General features: G+C 34.7%; 1 long non-coding RNA gene across 1 annotated transcript in view; it reads left to right on the forward strand.

Annotated features, from left to right (window-relative positions):
* The first annotated feature begins 274 nt into the window (after positions 1–274).
* The window catches only part of LOC112208920 (uncharacterized), a 57,900-nt gene continuing 39,511 nt past the window's right edge, over positions 275–18,663 (forward strand). The window contains exon 1 of the long non-coding RNA XR_002943474.2: positions 275–424. This is a non-coding gene — a long non-coding RNA (uncharacterized LOC112208920). The remainder of the gene's footprint in view (positions 425–18,663) is intronic.

Genomic DNA, 18,663 nt, shown 5'->3' on the forward strand with positions numbered 1-18,663 from the left:
GAATGTTGGTGCTCAGCAATTATTGATGCTTATGTTGACACTGACACTAGTCCTGTTGTGTGGCTCTAATTAGACTTCTTTATACCTGATGCGTCATCCTTGCCTACTGTCCCACTTCAATAATTGACGTTTAGACACTGTTTGGTTTTGCTAGTTTTATTCTCTCACCATTCCAACTCCAAGTTACTCAATCCTCCTCCAAACTTTTATGACTGTTGTCTTTATATCAGCTGGTGAAATTCCATGATGCTGCCTCTATTTTTGGAATCTCCTCTGGAATCCTGATTGTTTGCACCACCTACCGTGAGAGTACCAGCAATCTCATCTTACGCTGCCAAGTGCTCAATGAATGATGGTTTGTAGTGTGCTGTCAGATCCTCCAGTGTTCTACCCACCACATTGGATTTTCTTTTAATGCTTTTGGGTAAGTCCCCTAGAATTTACTGTGCTCCTGCAACAGGTTTTGTTTATATAGGCTCTCTCTCCTCATGGCTTTGCACAATCATGTTGTTAACTAGGCCTTGCTTGTCATACTTGCCTATGTCCGTAACATAAATGAGCTTTTAGTAATAGTTCTTCTTCTTAATGCATTATGAAAAATGTGAACTTCACAGAAACTGAAACACATGCCAACTGCTTAAATTCCATCTCAGTTATTGCAGAAGTCTATAGCATGGAATGTTGTTGAAAATAATAGAATGCAAGCATATATATTATTAATACAAATAGATCTCCAACAGCAACAGATTGTGTTTTATCTTTGTGTATCATGTTAGCAATGTTGTCTCAAATATTATTTTTAAAATTGTACCTAAAACAAAGCAAATCTGCGTTAATGAACCAAGATATTTGGACCAAGTCAAGCTCAGTACTTGGCTTACTATTATGCTATAACAAATAGAATCGGGCATAACATTATAGCAAAGATATTTGCTATATTTTCTCTAAGGATTCTCATATGCATCAGTTTTAATATATATAGATATGTGTGAATTCATATATACTTTCATTATTTATTTAATATGTCAATTTAACTTTTCAGGAAATGTAATGCCATACAGCCACATGCTAATATAATTAAAATAATAAAGTGTACTTTCTCTCCAGAGTTATAAGTATGACAACATCCAAATGTTTATTAAAATGTTTTCTAAAAAGCATATGCTCCCAGGCACATGAATTAAATCCCTGAGCAAATACAATGCATAATGAAACAGCTGGTATCACCTCTTACAAATTGAAGAATATACAAATTTTAATATTTTCATGATAAGAGTTAGAAGTAACCTGAATTTTCAAACTCTATCACACATACAAATGTAAACACATATTAACTTATTCTTCATGTGTTAGAAAAATTACTTTTCTGATAAAAAGTAAAATTTTACCATTACCTAGTAAGGAAAAAAAATCTGTGTATATTGCTAACAAAATTGATGTGCTGAATTCAGTCTTTAGACGGACTATCTGCTAATCAATGTTAAAATGTCATATTCACATTTTGCCTTGAGTCCTCTTTTAAAACCATCATGTTATTAAGATATTGTTTGACTGTTTTGCCCTTACAAAGTCTCTGTAAATCATGGAATAAGGAATAAGGCTGTTAAGCAAATGTAAAATAAGTCAACCATGTATTGTATGACATATGGGCAATTTCCATTAAAGAAGTTTGTGTGTGAATAAAAGTAAAAATTCTATAAAATGAAATATCAGAGTCTAAATGGATCTGGAAGATAACTGTTATGAATGCCACACTAGTCAAATTCCTTGGGTAGGGTGAATATCATTCCTAGTGATTTTCATTCTGCAATTTGAATCAGTAGTTTAAATATTAGCACTTAACGGGTTTTTTTGTTAATCACAATATAGAGTCAATACAGAGTTCTATTTTATTCTTCAAAGTATTATTTTACCTTTACTATTTGTAATTATAGATGCTAGTTTGGTTAATGAGGTTTGTGATGAATGTTTGTTTTATTGAACTGATGGCATTGATTCACAAAACTTTTTGTACTCAGGGTCATGATTGCCTCTCAAATGAACAGTGGCTCTCCCTTAATCAGTAGTAATACTGAACAGCAGATGTATGATCCTTAGAGAAATACTGCATTTTTTTTTCATGATCTTCCCTTTGGTTTCATATTGGAATCACCTGAGGAGCTTTAGAAAACGCTGATGCCTGGGTCTCGCCCCCAGAGAGTCTGACTTCATTGGTCTGTTTTGCTTCCTGAGGAGCTTGAAAAGTTCCCCAGGTGATTATAATCTACAGTCAAAGCTGAGACTTATTTCACTAGAATCTTTTTTTTTTCTTTTTTTTTTTTTTTGACAGAGTCTTGCTCTGTCACCCAGGCTGGAGTGCAGTGGTGCAATCTCCGCTCACTGCAACCTCTGTCTCCCAGGTTCAAGTGATTCTCCTGCCTCAGCCTCCCGAGTAGCCGGGATTACAGGCGCGAGCTACCACTTTTGGCTAATTTTTTTGTATTGTTAGTAGAGATGGAGTTTCACCATGTTGGCCAGGCTGGTCTCAGACTCCTGACCGCGGGTGATCCGCCCACCTCAGCCTCCCAAAGTGCTAGGATTACAGGTGTAAGTCACCATGCCAGGCCTTCACTAGAATCTTTCCAAAAACAAGAAATTTGGCTATGAAAATGATGTCTGTCTTATGCATAAAATATTAAAACAAGTAAACTAGTTTCTGGGTTGGTAGAAAAGTTGTATTTACATCTCTTTCTAGATGGGAGTATAGCAGTAGAAGAAGCGCATAAAGGAAAGGGGTGGTGGTGAGAAAAATGAAAGGAGAAGAAACATGAGCACCTTCTGGAGGGCAGTAAAGGAGAGTGGACATTGTGTGTCAGAGAGAGTTAGGGACAGGGTGCAAAAAGCATCCCTGTCAATCCCTTTCTGCCTTACATTCCTTTATCGTTGTGTTATTCACATAAATGTAAAGATTATACATAAATAATAGCATATTGGGAGGAGAAATACAACAAAATATCAACATTATATTATAGCTATTAACTACTACTGCATTAAAAAAAAAAAGACTAATTGTAAACAAATCCTGCCTTTAGTGATTCTCTAGAAATAATGAGTTGCTTCTTGACCAAGGAGAAGTCTGGACTCACAGATGCCTATATTAATATGATCATTTGTGTTTCCATTCAACTATTTTAACAGTATAAAAATTACATCTTTGATTTCTATTTAAAGGTCAACTTCACTCAAACTGAAAAATGAACTATCAATTCAGAAACAATCGTGAAGAAAAATGGTGATAAATGAGCCACAATACAAATGTTACACTTTAAATAAAAGAGGATTCTCTGAGGCAAATTGGAAAGTTATATGGCCCTATCAAACATGCATTTAAGCTGAGGTTCTCTGAAGGAAAGAGACTTGGCTATCTTCTAAGGGAGACGAGATATCTAGGCGAGACCAGGTGAACAGGGATGGCAGAAAGTAGAGTTTTAAAGAGTTAAGATTTCTCTTTTCCCATCACTATGGGGGAGTGCCTGGAAGACTCTTTAGTATTTTAAATGTGTGCCAAGTTACTTGAGTAATGTGAAATTGATACCTCACTCTATAGCTCAAGTACTGAAATTATTAAACTTTAATTTTTCTCTTAAATGGTATATTATAGATGACAATTGACATAAAAAGGCAAGGGGCAAGTGGTAAACAGAAAAAATAGATGAGCACAATGAAAGCAGAGGCATGGTATCAGAGAATTAGAGAGAAGAGTCTAGTTAGGGGAGAATTCTGCTGGATGCCATGCTGAGAGGTTGCTCTCATCTATTACAGGCTCTGCTGCTGATTTGAGATTTGGCTTCCACGCAAAATTAAATGTGAAAAGGTGTTGCTTTCCTCCTGTTCCAAGTTTTTTCACCGGTATGCATTATGGTTATTTCGCTAGATTAATCAATCAGTTGTCCAATCAATTAAAATCTTCATAGCACTTTATTTTCTGACAAATAGTCTTTCTTTGTGTAATGAAATGACTACCTACTTTAAACTAGTTATGATAAAAATCAAGTCATTGAATGGTAATAATACAGAATAAATTATATGGATTATGCTATTTCTAGTTATAAAAATTTCAAATGAAACAATGGACATACTCATCAATAGTAAGCTTTGTATAAACTATGTTTTAAAATCTCTCCTGTATAAGATTATGCCCCTGGAATGAGTAGCCATTCATCTAGTGCCTGTCAAGATGGAGAAAATTATATGGAATAAATTGCAAATTATCTAAGAAGTGTTAAATTTCAGAATGTATGTGAGTGTAGTTGTTTATATTAAGAAATATCAGAAGCATATTCACAAAATTTTTAAGTTTATCAATAGAGAAGGGAGACGAAAGGGCATGGTGGTGCATGTCTGTAATCCCAGCAGTTTGAAAGGCCCAGGTGGAAGGATCACTTGAGCCTAGGAGTTCAAGATCAGCCGCGGCAACCTAGGGGGACTCCATTTCTGTACAAATTAAACTAATTAGCCAGGCATCCTAGCTACTCAGGAGACTGAGGAAGGAGAATCACTTGACCCTGGGAGGTTGAAGCTGCAGTGAGCCTCCAGACTCCGTGATGGAGTGACCCTGTCTTTGAAAAAACAAAAATGAATAAAAAGGAGATGGAAGAAAATGGGGTAGAGGTGAGAAGGATATAAACTGAATTTCCTTGCATACATGCTACTTACAGGTTGAACTTTGGAATAATGTAAATATGCTATTTAATTACAAAACAAAAATAAATGTTAAAATATATATATAAAATAACATGAAACAAAAATAACATGGAACAATATTTTTGGAAAATAGATCCCCTGGGCTGGGCACAGTGGTTTATGCCTGTAATCCTGTAATCCCAGCACTTTGGGAAGCCCAGGCAAGTGGATCACTTGAGGTAAGGAGTTTGAGGCCAGCCTGGCCAGCATGGTGAAACCTCATCTCTATTAAAAAAAGCGAATGACAAAAAATTAGCCGGGTGCAGTGGCACACGCCTGTAATCCCAGCTACTTGGGAGGTCGAGGCAGGAGATTCACTTGAACCAGGGAGGCAAAGGTTGCAGTGAGGTGAGATCGCACCACTGCACACCAGCCTAGGAGACAGAGGGAGACTCTGTCCCTCCCCACTGCCAAAAAAAGTAAATAAAATAAAAAAGAAAATAGACACACTGATTTATACTTATATTTCCTATTTCTTGCCACTGAAAAGATCTAGAATCAAAGACCAACTCAAGAGAAATGAATTCTTTTAGTGCCCTAATTGTTGTCTCTCAATATCATTTTCCATTGAAAGGATCTAAGGTTCCTTGGGGAAATAGTTGCTTCAAAGTCTGAGACAGGAAATGTGTAAGATGAATCTGTGTCATTTTGTCATAACAAAAAGCAAAAATGTCAGCAAAACCTATAAGAAAAATGTTTTAAGGACCCAGGATCAAGCTTGAATAAACTCACACTGGCCAAGGATGAAATCATTTGAGCATTATGAAGGATAATAACTACAATGTATTAAAATACATGAAACGTGTTTGCATGAATTCATAATGATAATAAAAACAAAAATTTTACTAGTCAACTTTTAAAGATGCTAAGAAACCAAATATCTGGTAAACAAAAGAAAGGAATTAAGAATTACCCTGCCTTGTCTAAATAACTTGTACTTCTAGTTAACCAAAGAGTTGATGTGGGAACATTCCTCCTTTTAGAATTATTCTGCTCAACAAAAGAAAAGGAATGTTAAAAATTGAATGTCATCATTTTTCAATCTGTAATGAAATAAAAGATATCGGCTATAATCATCAGTACTGATAATATCACAAAAAGACAACCAGAGACGTTATTTGCCTCTTGATGAAAATACACACTTAAAAAGTACACTTGCCCAAAACACCTAGAACAAATCTAATCAACCTTCTGGATCTAATTACCAAATTACAGGGAATACGGGGAAGAAAATCATGCTAAAGACACTGCTGGGATGCAATCAGCAAAACCCAAAATGTGGGAAAGAAAATTCTGTTAAAAAAAATCAAAACAGATCTTCAACAAAAAATTCCAGAAAGATTCCAGAGAGTACATGGTAAACTCTACATTAAAAGACATTTCAATTAATCTTAAATTATGGCTCTTCTTTTCATTGACATTTTAAGCAAAGAAATTCTTAATAAAAGATAAACAATTAGGAAATATTTATTTTAAGGAATTTTAAAGATGTGATAATGATATTGTAGCTAATTTGATTAAAGAATCCTCATAAAAAAAATCGATTCAGTGAAAAAGCATCACTTTAAACCTTAGGATTTTTCAGAGAAGTACCCTACAAGACGATTTTTATAAAAATAAGTTAAGTGAATGGTAATAATTTTACATTTCAAAAATATACAGACACAATGAATACCACAAATAATCACTCACTTGCTTCATTTGCCACTTAAGCCTGTAGATTATTGTTGTTTTAATCAATAAATCAATATGGCAATATCTAGTGCCAGTAATTCAGAAATTATTCCAAGCAATGTGGCTTTCTGGCAACTGTCCTTCCTGAATCTGACATACAACCTGAAGGTACTAGGAATTTAAAAACTCTTATTGATTTATATACTAACAAGTAATGTGCAGGCTGCTGGTGCCCATGTTCATGTTTTGTTCAGGTAGAAATACAACATTTGATACTGTGTAATTAATAGGTGGGAAGTAGATCCCAGAGTAAATGGAATACAAGGGAGTGAATGGCAAAGGATAGCTGAAGCACATTCATGATCAATCAAGCTCCATCTTTAAGGTTTCCATTTAATCATCCAAGGTCATGAATTTACAAGAAATTAGTTTATGTCATTTCCAGATATTTGTATTTTATAAATGCCTAGGTGAATATATTTATACATGTTTATATATGTGTGTGTGCATATGAGTGTATGGAAATGTGAGTGTGTGTGCTAGAGAGAGAGACAAAGAGAGGAGAGAAATCTTACGGTAATTAACAGCAGACATTCTGGAATTAGATTTTCTTGGGTTTAGTTCCCATTTCTAGCATTGGCACATACTGGTCTTGCACCGTTGGCCAAATTACTGATATTTACTAATTATCAATGATTTTATTTTTTACATAGGGCTAATAAGATCTTAACACTACAGTTTGTTGCATTAGGTGAGATAATAAGTTTGTAGAATTTAGCACATTTCCTGGCACCTAGTCAGCCGCTCAGCAAGTGATACCAAAAGCATGAATAATCTAAATTCTAGTTTTTAAAAATACACTTTAAGAGAATACAATATGGAGGGTTAAATTTTGAGAAGAATTTTCTCAATATTTTAATTTCCTTTACCTGGATTATCTTTAATGAGCCTGAAAAATTTTATGCCAAACCAGTATTGCTGTAAAAAGTCTAGATTCTGTGAGCACTTTCAGCTCCTAGAAGTAGCATACTTAATGGTCAAATTTATGCTTTAGTTTTGCCATAGCCAGGACTCTCAGTCTAGAACCCATTCAAAACTTTCCAGAGGAATATACGTGTTATGTCACAGAGTGTCTGTAACAACATAAATGGACCAGTATTTGGTCCGATACCTCATATAAGACAAAATTGGTTCCTGAAAATACAGAATTTATATTTACAAATATCACAAAATATTTAAAAATGATGTCAGCTTTACTGTTATCATTTCATTTTCCTTCAACAAATTTGATGAATTATAATACCAAACAATAATAAGCAATCTCTGAAAAGTCTCAATTCTTTCATTCAAAAAATTCATGTATTAGACTAAAGCAGTGCTTCACACACTTTAATCATTCTTGTAACACCTATATGGGTTTTTGTATATCTGAGCATCACCTATATCATTATTTACTAAATTATTTTTTCTTCAAACTGACTTAGTATTTTCACTTAAAAGTTTTAAAAGGAGAAGATTTGGCCAAGCGTGGTAGCTAACACCTACAATCCCAACACCTTGGAAGGAGGAGGCAGGCGGATCTCTTGAGCTTGGGAATTTGAGACCAGCTTGGCCAATATGGTGAGACATCCAGCTCTGCAAAAAATAATAAAAATAATTAGCCAGGCTTGGTGACACATGCCTGAAATACCAGCTACTTTAGGTGGGAAGATCACTTGAGCCTGGGAGGTTGAGGCTGCAGCGAGCCGTTTTCACGCCACTACACTCCAGTCTGTGCAACAAAGTGAGACCCTGTCTCAAAAAAAAAAAAAAAAAGAAAAGTTACATCACTAATATAAATTGTAGTAGAGGAAAATAAGTGGAAAACCAAATCAGTTGCCATATTAATAAATATATATATACATACTCAAAAATAATACATAATTTTAAAATAAAAAATAAGATAATGATTATATCAATTTCCCTCTGCGTGGAATTTTATAAGACCTTTCATGATCCATACCTTGGTTAACTCCTAGTTCTTCTCTTATTTTGCTTCCCTTCCGTCTCTCTTTTGTAAGAACACTAAATGTCATTCAATCCTGTGTATTATCTAAGATCTCTTGCCACAGGGTCTTTGTACTTACTAGCTCTGCTTGGTACATTTTTCTCCTCTCTATATCTAGTCAATGATTATCCTTTTACACCTTAGTTGGAGAATGCTTTCTCAAGGAAATCTTCTCGGATCTCCCTAAGCAAGTCAAATTATCCTATCATAGGTTCTCCTATTTAGCTTTTGTCAAAATTGTGGGTTTTCATATGTTTTGTGATTAATTGATTTTTTCTTTCTCATTAGATTTGAAGTTTCAAAAAGGCTGTAATAATTAATGGTTATTCATATAATTTTATCTCTAGCAACTAGTACATGCCCATCCCACAAGGAATGGTGAATATATTTTGTTAAATAAATGAATAAAATAATAAATGTATTTGTACCATATTTTTGAAAACATGAGGAAGAATATTTCTGTAGTTGAAGAAAACAACCACATCCTTTATTCCTCTAATTGCATTTTTTCCCACTTCTAACCACGTTAAATTTGGATTTTATAACCAGCCAAGAGAAAATTAGGTATGACTTTTGTGATATTGACCATTTTTCCTGTGAAAGGTTGTGTCTCCTTTCTCAGGTAAAAGAAAGACTGTCAAAGTGATTTTGTGGTTTGGAATTTTGAGCTTCAGAATTCTCTGAGTTTGCCAAATTTTCTCAGACAGTGTCATTTCAATACTGGAACACCATTATTTTCATATTAGATCTTTAATTTTTACATTAAAGAAATGTATAGTTTGCAAATTCAAAAAGTAAATTTCACAACCATTGAAATAAAAATCAAAGTCCCTCCGTGGAATACCTAAAATCTTATACTTCCATAATGATGAACACTGGACTAACGGATTTTGAAGTTTTCAAAATCACATTACTTTAGATTCATGAAGATTTGATGATGCCTAAGGCATTTTTACATATATTATGTGTTTTGACCCTTCCACAAATACTAAAATTTGAGCAGAGCAAGTATTCATATTCCCAGTTAACAAATGCGATGACTTAGTAAAATGGTCACGATCTTAATAATAGTTTATGGTAGGTGTTCTGACTATAGAAGCTTAGTGTTGGAAAGGACTGGGTTATTAAAGTGGCTAGAAATTAATGAAAGTCAAGGAAGTTTCCAGTTATTGTCTTGAGGACCTCCATGTAGACAAAATCAAGTACGGTGATGGAAGAAGTTTGGTTAGAAAAGAATCAAAGGTACAGTGTACATAAGATTTCATGAATCATGGGGAATATTGGAATACTTGCAGAGAGAAACAATGAAAAGAGAAAACACAATAATTTATAATATAATCAAATAAAGTAAATATCAAAGAAGAAATGATCTGTCTCAAGTGGAAGACTAATGATGTAAAAGTGTCAGTGCAATGTAGGAGAATACCAACACTACCTTTTAATGAAAATATTCCTGAGACACAGAGAATTAGGGTACTAGACTCAAGTGATCTGTAAAAAAATCACCAATTTTAAGGGAGAGGCAAGTATTAGTTATGCCAAGGAAGTTTATCATTCTATGAAATGTCTGAGGCTACTTTCCTATGAGAGAGAGGGAGCAGGCTACAATGAAGAGGATGGTAGAGAAAATAACTTTGAGCTGTCAGAAACGAGATGAGGGGTGTGGAAGAAGGTGTGGAGAAGGAGGAAGTCCTCCCTGAGGACTTGAGAAGGAGCTGGTTCTGAGAGACTTGCGTTGGTGGGGATAGGTGAACAATTGTCGACTTAGGAGTCTGTACCTTTTGCAGAATAGCCTTGAAATCTGGAGAGAAAGAAAAGCCTAATAATAAAGAGATAATACATTTAAAATACATAGTTGAAAGGAAGAGTTTTTTTGTTCCTTTGTGGCCATGAAAGTGACAAGGAAAGCCACAAATGGGTCAGAACCTCTCTCTCTTTCTTTGTGTGTGTGTGTGTGTATGTGTGTGTATACACACACATTATATATATATACTGATATGCATAAATACACATATATGTATATAAATACATATATACATATATACTCATATGTGTAAATACACACATATATGTATATAAATACCTATATACATATATACTCATGTATAAATACACATATATGTATATAAATACATATATACTCATGTATAAATACACATATATGTATATAAATACATATATACATATAGACATTTTTACATCTGGCAAAATTCTGAAAGAAAATGTATGAAACCAAATTACAACATGTTCAATCTTATAGTTACATTTTGAATTCAAGCAATGAAAAAAAAGTGGCCATTAAGTTCCATGAAATAAGTTATTGTGTTGTTCCATACAGGATAGCAAAGGATAGGAAAAAGTAATGAAATTCAGCAAAGCCTATACCCCAGTACCATTGCCCAAGGAAAAAATGAGCAGAGGAAAGAAAAAAAATTGCTAGATGAAGACAGAAAAAATTGAGAAAGCTTGAAAAACAAGTTGCTAAGATTAGATGGTCATTATTTTGCTTCTTTTCTCCTCACCTTATATCATCATGGAATTCATGGAGAGTAGATAGTTTGGAATAAATTGAGAGCCTAATTTGATTTGAATCAATACCTGTGACATCCTGTGCATTGCTCCGAATTAGGTATTTTTGAAGATAAAAAATAAACAAGGCTTCATAGAACATTCACTATATCCAAGATAATGAGCTGTGCACAAAAGAGTAACACAAAACACCCGTGTCGATTAGTGCCATGGTTGGAAAAAGAGCCTATGGGAGCAAAAAGGTTTAATTCTTTTTAGGAGTATCACAGACTTTTAAAATGGAATCATATGTAATTAGGACTCTGATGATTGTGTAGAATTTGTATAGGTGGAACTGGAGCAGAAGGGAATCAAGAGAATCCCGGAAATATTAAAATGGAGGGCAGGTCTTAGGGCAGGTGCTTTTTGTGGGCAATAAAACTGGTAATTCAGATCAAAAGGAAATATGGACATTCTGAAGGTCTTCGGAAGGCCTTGTTGAAAGATATTGTATTATATTGGTTACAAACTCTTGCAGAGATCTGATTAAAGCTGTTGCTTCTCATGCACATATGCACATTCAGTAATGTTTTGCACACTCTTTCATCGTTTCACAGAAGGCCTTGAGCTATCAATAAGTCTTACTCATAGGCAATGGGAAATCAATGAAAATATGAAAGTAAGTTTCTAAGAGCACACATTTTCTGATAAACTGCAAGCAATTTCTTTGTTTCATGTGAAACTCATCATCACCATCTACAACTCTAGATACAACATGGATTTAAAATTGCAATGGTCTTCCCAGGTGTGAAAAGATTAAAACATTTCTCTGGAGAGTTTTACACAACGCCAAGGGTAAATACTTTTAAGAAGTAAATATCATCTATGTGAGCATATATCTCCCATTCTGCGTTTGTAGAAAGAGCCCCTCTGATAAGTGTGCTAGTTTAAAGGAACATAATATACGTATTTTGAAAGCTGAGAAAAATGACAGAGTTTTGGTCCTCTCATGTTATTTGCATAAAGGGATTTTTATCACACAGACATTTCTAGAATTAGAAAAGAGCTTTCACAGATTTTACCCTTTGAAAATGACAATATCTAATCTCTTTGCTTTCATGAGCCTAGCCTGCATTGCCAAATATCTCAGGAGGGAAATAGTAAACTATTTTTCACAGATCCTCAATAATAGATGAGATATGAAATGAATTTCATGGAAGTTGAACACCCTGGAGGTTATTAGTTTGCCATAATATATAGCATTATTCTGACATCATATCATTATCATTATTATTTTTTTCTGCAACCAACCTAAAACATTTGAAAAATTTATCAATTTTATCATTTATGAATCTTAATAAAGAATGTGTGTCTTTTTCTTAAAACTGTTAAGCTATGACAGTCATTTATATTTTAAGTTATACATGCATGCACTGAATATTTAGTATGGCAACTTGAAGTATATTAGAGAAATAGTTAACCAACATTTTGTTAATATAAGATACACTTTTTTAAGAGCAAGGAACATATACACAATTAATACATCAAATTAGTGATATAAAAATAAGTAATAATTTACACAGGAATTATCAAAAGTTTAATTTTAAAGTCAAAATGTATAATAAATAGTGATCATTTTCTAAGTGTTATGCTTGGGTGCTAATGTATTTTTAATATTAGTATGTATATATATGTGTGTATTTTTTTTACGCTAGGTTAATGAGAGAACTAAATATGCATATTTAATCTCTAAAAGGTTCAACTTGGAAAATCTCTTCAGTATTTTCAAGCAATCTTCAGTGTCAACTTTTAAAAGTTGGGAATTGAGGATCTTATCTTTTATTAGCAATTTTTTCCTCAAAGACTCTACAAACCAGTATTAAAATGCTAACTAAACACAACAATATATATTTGCTAAAACTAATAAAACCTTGCACTTAAAATGGTAAAAAAAAATGTAAACCAAACATCTATAAAGCTGACTCTTAAAAAAGCAGGAAAAAATGAATCATGTAAAACTTTTAATGTACTTTAAAATAGATAAAAATATTGTTTGCAAATATCAGTACAGTTTGAGCATCTCAAATCTGAAAATCTGAAACCCAAATCCAAAATGCTCCCAAATTTGAAACTTTCTGAGAGCTGACATGATGCTCAAAGGAAATCCTCATTGCAGCATTTCAGATTTCAGATTTTCAGAATAGGAATGCTCAACAGGTATAAGGCAAATATTCCAAAATTTCCCCGAAATCCCAAATCTGAAACACTTCTGGTCTCAAGCTTTTTGGATAAGTGATAGTCAATCTGCACAACCATGAGCTAAGGAATTTTTTTGCCCACCCTAAAGCCCATTTTCTAAAGAGTAGTACAATTAGAACAAATTTAAAATTCTGTGTTTATCAATATTTTTTCTTTCTTAAAAAATGTTATAAGCATTAATTTCACTACCAAAAATCAGTCCATTAAAAATTAAACAAAAATTTCCTCTTTGGTTTTTGGTAGGAGATGTCGAAAGAGTTTTCTTGATATATTTAGTGTATTTTCTTGTTTTCATCATTTAAAAGATTTATGGTTATTTGTCTATTTAGCTAGCAGATGGGAAGTGATTTTCTCATGTTCTGTATTCATCACAGAATGACTGATCATTCCTATTTTCCCTCTATTTCAGAGAAAAACAAACGAAAAATAATTTTCATTATAGTTGTGCTACTTTCATTACAGTGTTATTGTCAGAAGAACCCTTTACACTAATCCTAGATATGAGTCAAGGCACTGAATATCCAGTAAAATAAAATAGCTTTCTTGTACTGTCTCCAGTAGCCTAGTTTTGATTCTAAGCCCTTCGTCTGCTAACCAGCTGCACACAACTCTTCCTGCATTGTCTGACTCACTCTTCCCTGTCAGAATTCAATTGCCTGCCTTTTCGGCTGACCTCTTATCGATTCTGTGGTGAGACACATTGCCTGCCTTTGAGTTTCAGATAAGACCTTATTCTTCTATCGTAAGTGGCAAAACTAAGACCAAAAAGCCAATGCCCTATAAAGGGTCTAAGGTGTGTTAGGATCCTAGGCACCTAAATCTGGTGTGAGATGTTCACAAGCTTTCCAAGCCCTTCTTTAAACATGGAAAGAGTAAGAAAGTGCTGACCACTGGCATTTGAATCACTTCATGTCCAATTCTCCCAATCCAACTATTAGGAATCTCATCCAGTATGAGATAGCTCCCCAGTTCAAGAACAAATGAGCCCACAACCCTCCCAAACCCATGTATTTTTTGGCTTCACTCCCGGGTGAGAGCTCTGTCACAGCTTTCTTCTTCCCAATCAAAGCATAACCTATCTCACGTATTAGGAATAGTGGGATAATAGTAAGGAAATCCCAGTCTTTTCCTCAAAGCATCCCACTGGGACATTATTACTTAGGCAAATCCATGTCCTCCACTCAAAGGAAGAAGGAGACCCCTTCCTATCATACATAGAATAGTTTACGAAGGAAGAGCCTGTTTTAGAGTTTGCTATTGTTCATCTTTACCCATAGTATCATTCCTTTCAAGGACTCTAGATTTTAAGCTAGTTAAAACCACATTACTTTTGATCCTTTATATCAAACTCAAAATAAATATGACTTAATGATATTCTGTTTGGTTCAATGTGTTGGTAACAGTTCTTTATTCTGATTGCTACTAAATATGTTGTTGAATTCCAGAAGATCCTGGTTAGCCATTCTTGAAATAACACACTCAATAGCATTAATTTGGATTCATCCATATATGGACATCTACTTTGAGTATGTGGTCTTTTATTGAGATACATCTGGAATACATTAGTTGTTCCATTAACTGACTGCCTACTTGTATATAAAGATATTACTCATGAAAATGTATTAAAACCTCTTTTAGTAACCTTTGTATATTATATAATCTGCTTCTTACAAAAACTTTATAAGGCAGGTACTATTACTAATGCCCATTTTAGTGTTCAAGAAACTGAGATGGAGCTCTACTGAGTAAATTTCTCCAAGACATGCAGCTAATAAAAGGTTATGTTTGTATTTGAATCAAGAAAGTTTGGATCCAGAGCCCATGATTTTAACCGTGACTCAAATTAACTTTAGCAGATCTCCTGTCCATTTTAACTGAGACTCTTCCTATTTTTTGTCCGAACTTGACGAGATTGTATGACTCAGTTTTAATGGAGTCAGTCAACTTTCACTACTAATTTCACTAGCCCACAGCATCTGAAATAGATAGATCCCACCAAAAGATGTTCTGCCAGAATGTAAGGACATAGAAGAAATTTGAAATACTCAAGGGCTAAAATTTGACAAACAGCCACTGCAGGGTGGAAACAAGATTTTCAAGTATTAAAATGTCAACCTCTTATTCTGACGCATGTATATCAGTAAGATTTAATATAGACCTTCTGACTTTCTAGACCTCATCCCTGGAAGAGAGGGCTCATTGATCTTCCATCTACTTGTCATCAAATGCTTGAAAAATTATTCATAAGAACTGTGAGTTTGCAAAATATCTAGGTTGTAAAAGATATTTCCTCCTTCCATATTACAACTTCTGAAAAGCAATATCATATCTTCAAGAATGAGTTATATCAAAAAGCGATTATTCACAGAGGCCATCCCTCATGCCATTCTTATAGATTACACCTCTAGAGAAAGTAAAAACTCTTATCCATTGTGGTTTAGGAAATTTCTTTCTGTATGTTCCTCAGTCATTTTATCTTGTCCCCTTCAGCCTGCTTGTAGGTTCTCGTTGTTTTTGTTTTGTACACCACCTTCTCCACCATTAGTAGAATATTTACCTTATTGTCTTAACCCACAGTTTCCCAGTCTCAGCACTAGTGACATAATGAGCTGGATAATTATTTGTTGTGAGGGGACTGTCTTGAGTATTGCAAGATTTTTAGCAGCATCCCTGGCCTCTACATAAGGTGCTAGCAACGCTATTCTCTCCCCATCCCCAAGTTATGACAAGTAAAAATGCCCCCACTCATTGCCCAATGTCCGTTGGTGAGGGGGGCGGCAAAAATTACCCTCTGTTTGAAAACTACTGACATAAAGCATGGAGAAAGTTGTTTCCTAAGAAGATATATAAGATCACTTACATAGCTTTCAGCTTTAAATTTCCCTTCAAGGAGAACTTAATAAAAGATAGTGTTAAAGTACGTGGGCAATAAGAGGCAGCTATATACCTGAAAACTGACCATAGATTTGGGATTCAGACTGCCTGCCTGGGCCTGAACTCCAATTCTAGCACCTAGTAATTACATGAAAGTTCACCACAGTTTCCTCATCTGTAAAGCTGAAATAATGACCTTGTACTGATTATTTTCATTTACTCCTCCAGATTATCTCCACCCTTGTCTTCCCTGACTGGGAGGCTGACCCACAGGACTAATCTTATTTTTCAGAAAAGAAACCTGAGATTCTATGACCTTAATAAGGAGTTTTTCTGAAATTACAAAACTTGTATATGGGAGACTTGGGCTTCATAGCTAGGAGCACTGTCCTAAAATTAAACAAGCGCTCACAACACCAATGACTAACTTCCTGTTTTAATAATTCTACTAATTAGGAAAGTTTTAATACCCTTTATTTCATTTTGAAGATACTTCCATAACTGTACTTACTCCTGCATATACTTTCTATTAACTCTCAAATATTTGTGTAAAGATTGTTATCATTCTCCTTTAACAGATGAAGAAACTCAAGCCACAAGCCTTTTTTGTATGCTCTCCTATCCCATGAACATTCCCTTCAGCCTCTGCTTGATTTGTTTCCTCCGAACATTGGGCTTTAATTCTAGCTGTCACTTCATCAGAGAGCACTTTTGTGGTTATCGTGTCATCTAGAGTCAGTTTCCCTTATTCCTTATTTATTCCCTGGATAGCACTTATCTACAATCTCGAATTATTTTATCTACACAGGTTTTTCTGCTTGCCATTCTACTCTCCAGCAGAGGAGACAGAGAATATAGCTGTCTACTTCACATTTGTCTCCTCTGTGCCTAGCTTGACAACAGAGAGCAATATGTGATTATTTAATGAAGAGTCATACATCTAAGAAATGGTAGTCAGGAACTGAACTCAGATCTTAATGAATGAAAAGCAAAACTTGAAATCACTATGGCTATTTCCCTTTATAATCTGAAGGAATCTCTAATCCTAAGAATATAAGGGCAGACAAGGAATACAAGCTTCTCCACCAGTCTTCCCACATCACTTTCAAAGTTGATTTTTCTCTCACTGTTGACCATCCTCTCTTCCAGCACCCTCAACTATTGGTCAATTTTATTGTACCATTTCCAAATTACATAACTAGTCCAATCACTGACTTTCATATTCATTGCTAACTTAGCTCAAGATAATGTCTTTATTTTTTATGCTATAACACAGTCTTCTTCTTGATTTTTTTTGTTTCACTCTTTCTCTCGATATCTTCTCCACAGAACAGCTGGTAGAAATTATAAAGAAAAAAATCGTAACATTGCCTTAAGGAAAAATTCTCAATCATTTTCCTTTGCAATTAGAATAAATATAAAAATCATTAGAATAACCAACAAAATCGTATTCTCTGATATTGCTTTCTGCACTCCCCCTCATTTACCTCTTCTCAGTGTTCCAGCCTTTTTAAAGTTTTGTTTGTTTGTTTGTTTGTTTTCTGAGATGGAGTCTCACGCTGTCGCTCAGGCTGGAGTGCGGTGGCGCGATCTCGGCTCACTGCAAACTCTGTCCCCCAGATTCAAGTGATTCTTGTGCCAGTAGCTGGGACTACAGACGTGCGCCACCACGCCCGGCGAATTTTTTGTATTTTTAGTAGAAACGGGTTTTCGCCTTGCTAGCTGGTCTCGAAATCCTGACCTTAAGTGATCTGCCCGCCTCGGCCTCCTAAAGGGATGGGATTACAGGAGTAAGCCATGGCGCCTAGCCCCTTTTTTAAGTTTTTTGAGCAAGACAAGTTCAATCCTTTCTTTGGAATCCTGATCATTGTGTGTTAGGCTGCCTCATCATTCAAGGAAAGTTCTGCTTTCCCCAACTACTGTCCCTAAGAGCAAATAGTCCTTTTTTTTTCTTTATGGCATTTATTTACTACTGAAATTATTTATGTTTCATGTGTACCACTCCACACCAGAGGTTTTAGAATTTTTCCTAGATCATAACTGTATTTGCAGTTCCTGGAACAATACCTGGTGCGAAGTAGAGCCCCTAAATTTAAAAAAAAAAAATGAGTAAATGAATAAAGATATTTATTCTGGACTTTCACAGAACTTTTAGAATAATGGCTCAGTATCATTACCTTTTATTCTTATCTAAAAATGTTTCTAAGAAAAACTCAAATCTAATATGCTGGAAATAGGCAGGAGCCTTTCCACTGCAAATGACACAAACTCAACTCAAACTACCTTAGACTAAAATGTAATTTTTCAGCTCTAGTGTCTGAAATACCCAAAAAGTGACGTGACATTCAACCCGGACTTGAAGTTAAAACACTGTTGGCTGCTCCTCTTTCTCTCTCTGTCTCACTCTCTCTTCCCCTGCCTCTTTCCTCTTTCTCCCTCTCCTTTTAATTCTCTGTTAACTTTATTTTTAGATCGTATCTCTATAATTAGTATTAATATGACCGCAAGCTACCCCAGGCTTACAGTTAGTGATCTCAGGGTAAAGAAAGCAGTCCCCTCTCACACGGTGTACGTAGAGG

This window comes from Pan troglodytes, chromosome 3 (assembly GCF_028858775.2).
Source record: "Pan troglodytes isolate AG18354 chromosome 3, NHGRI_mPanTro3-v2.0_pri, whole genome shotgun sequence".
Taxonomy (NCBI): Eukaryota; Metazoa; Chordata; class Mammalia; order Primates; family Hominidae; genus Pan; species Pan troglodytes.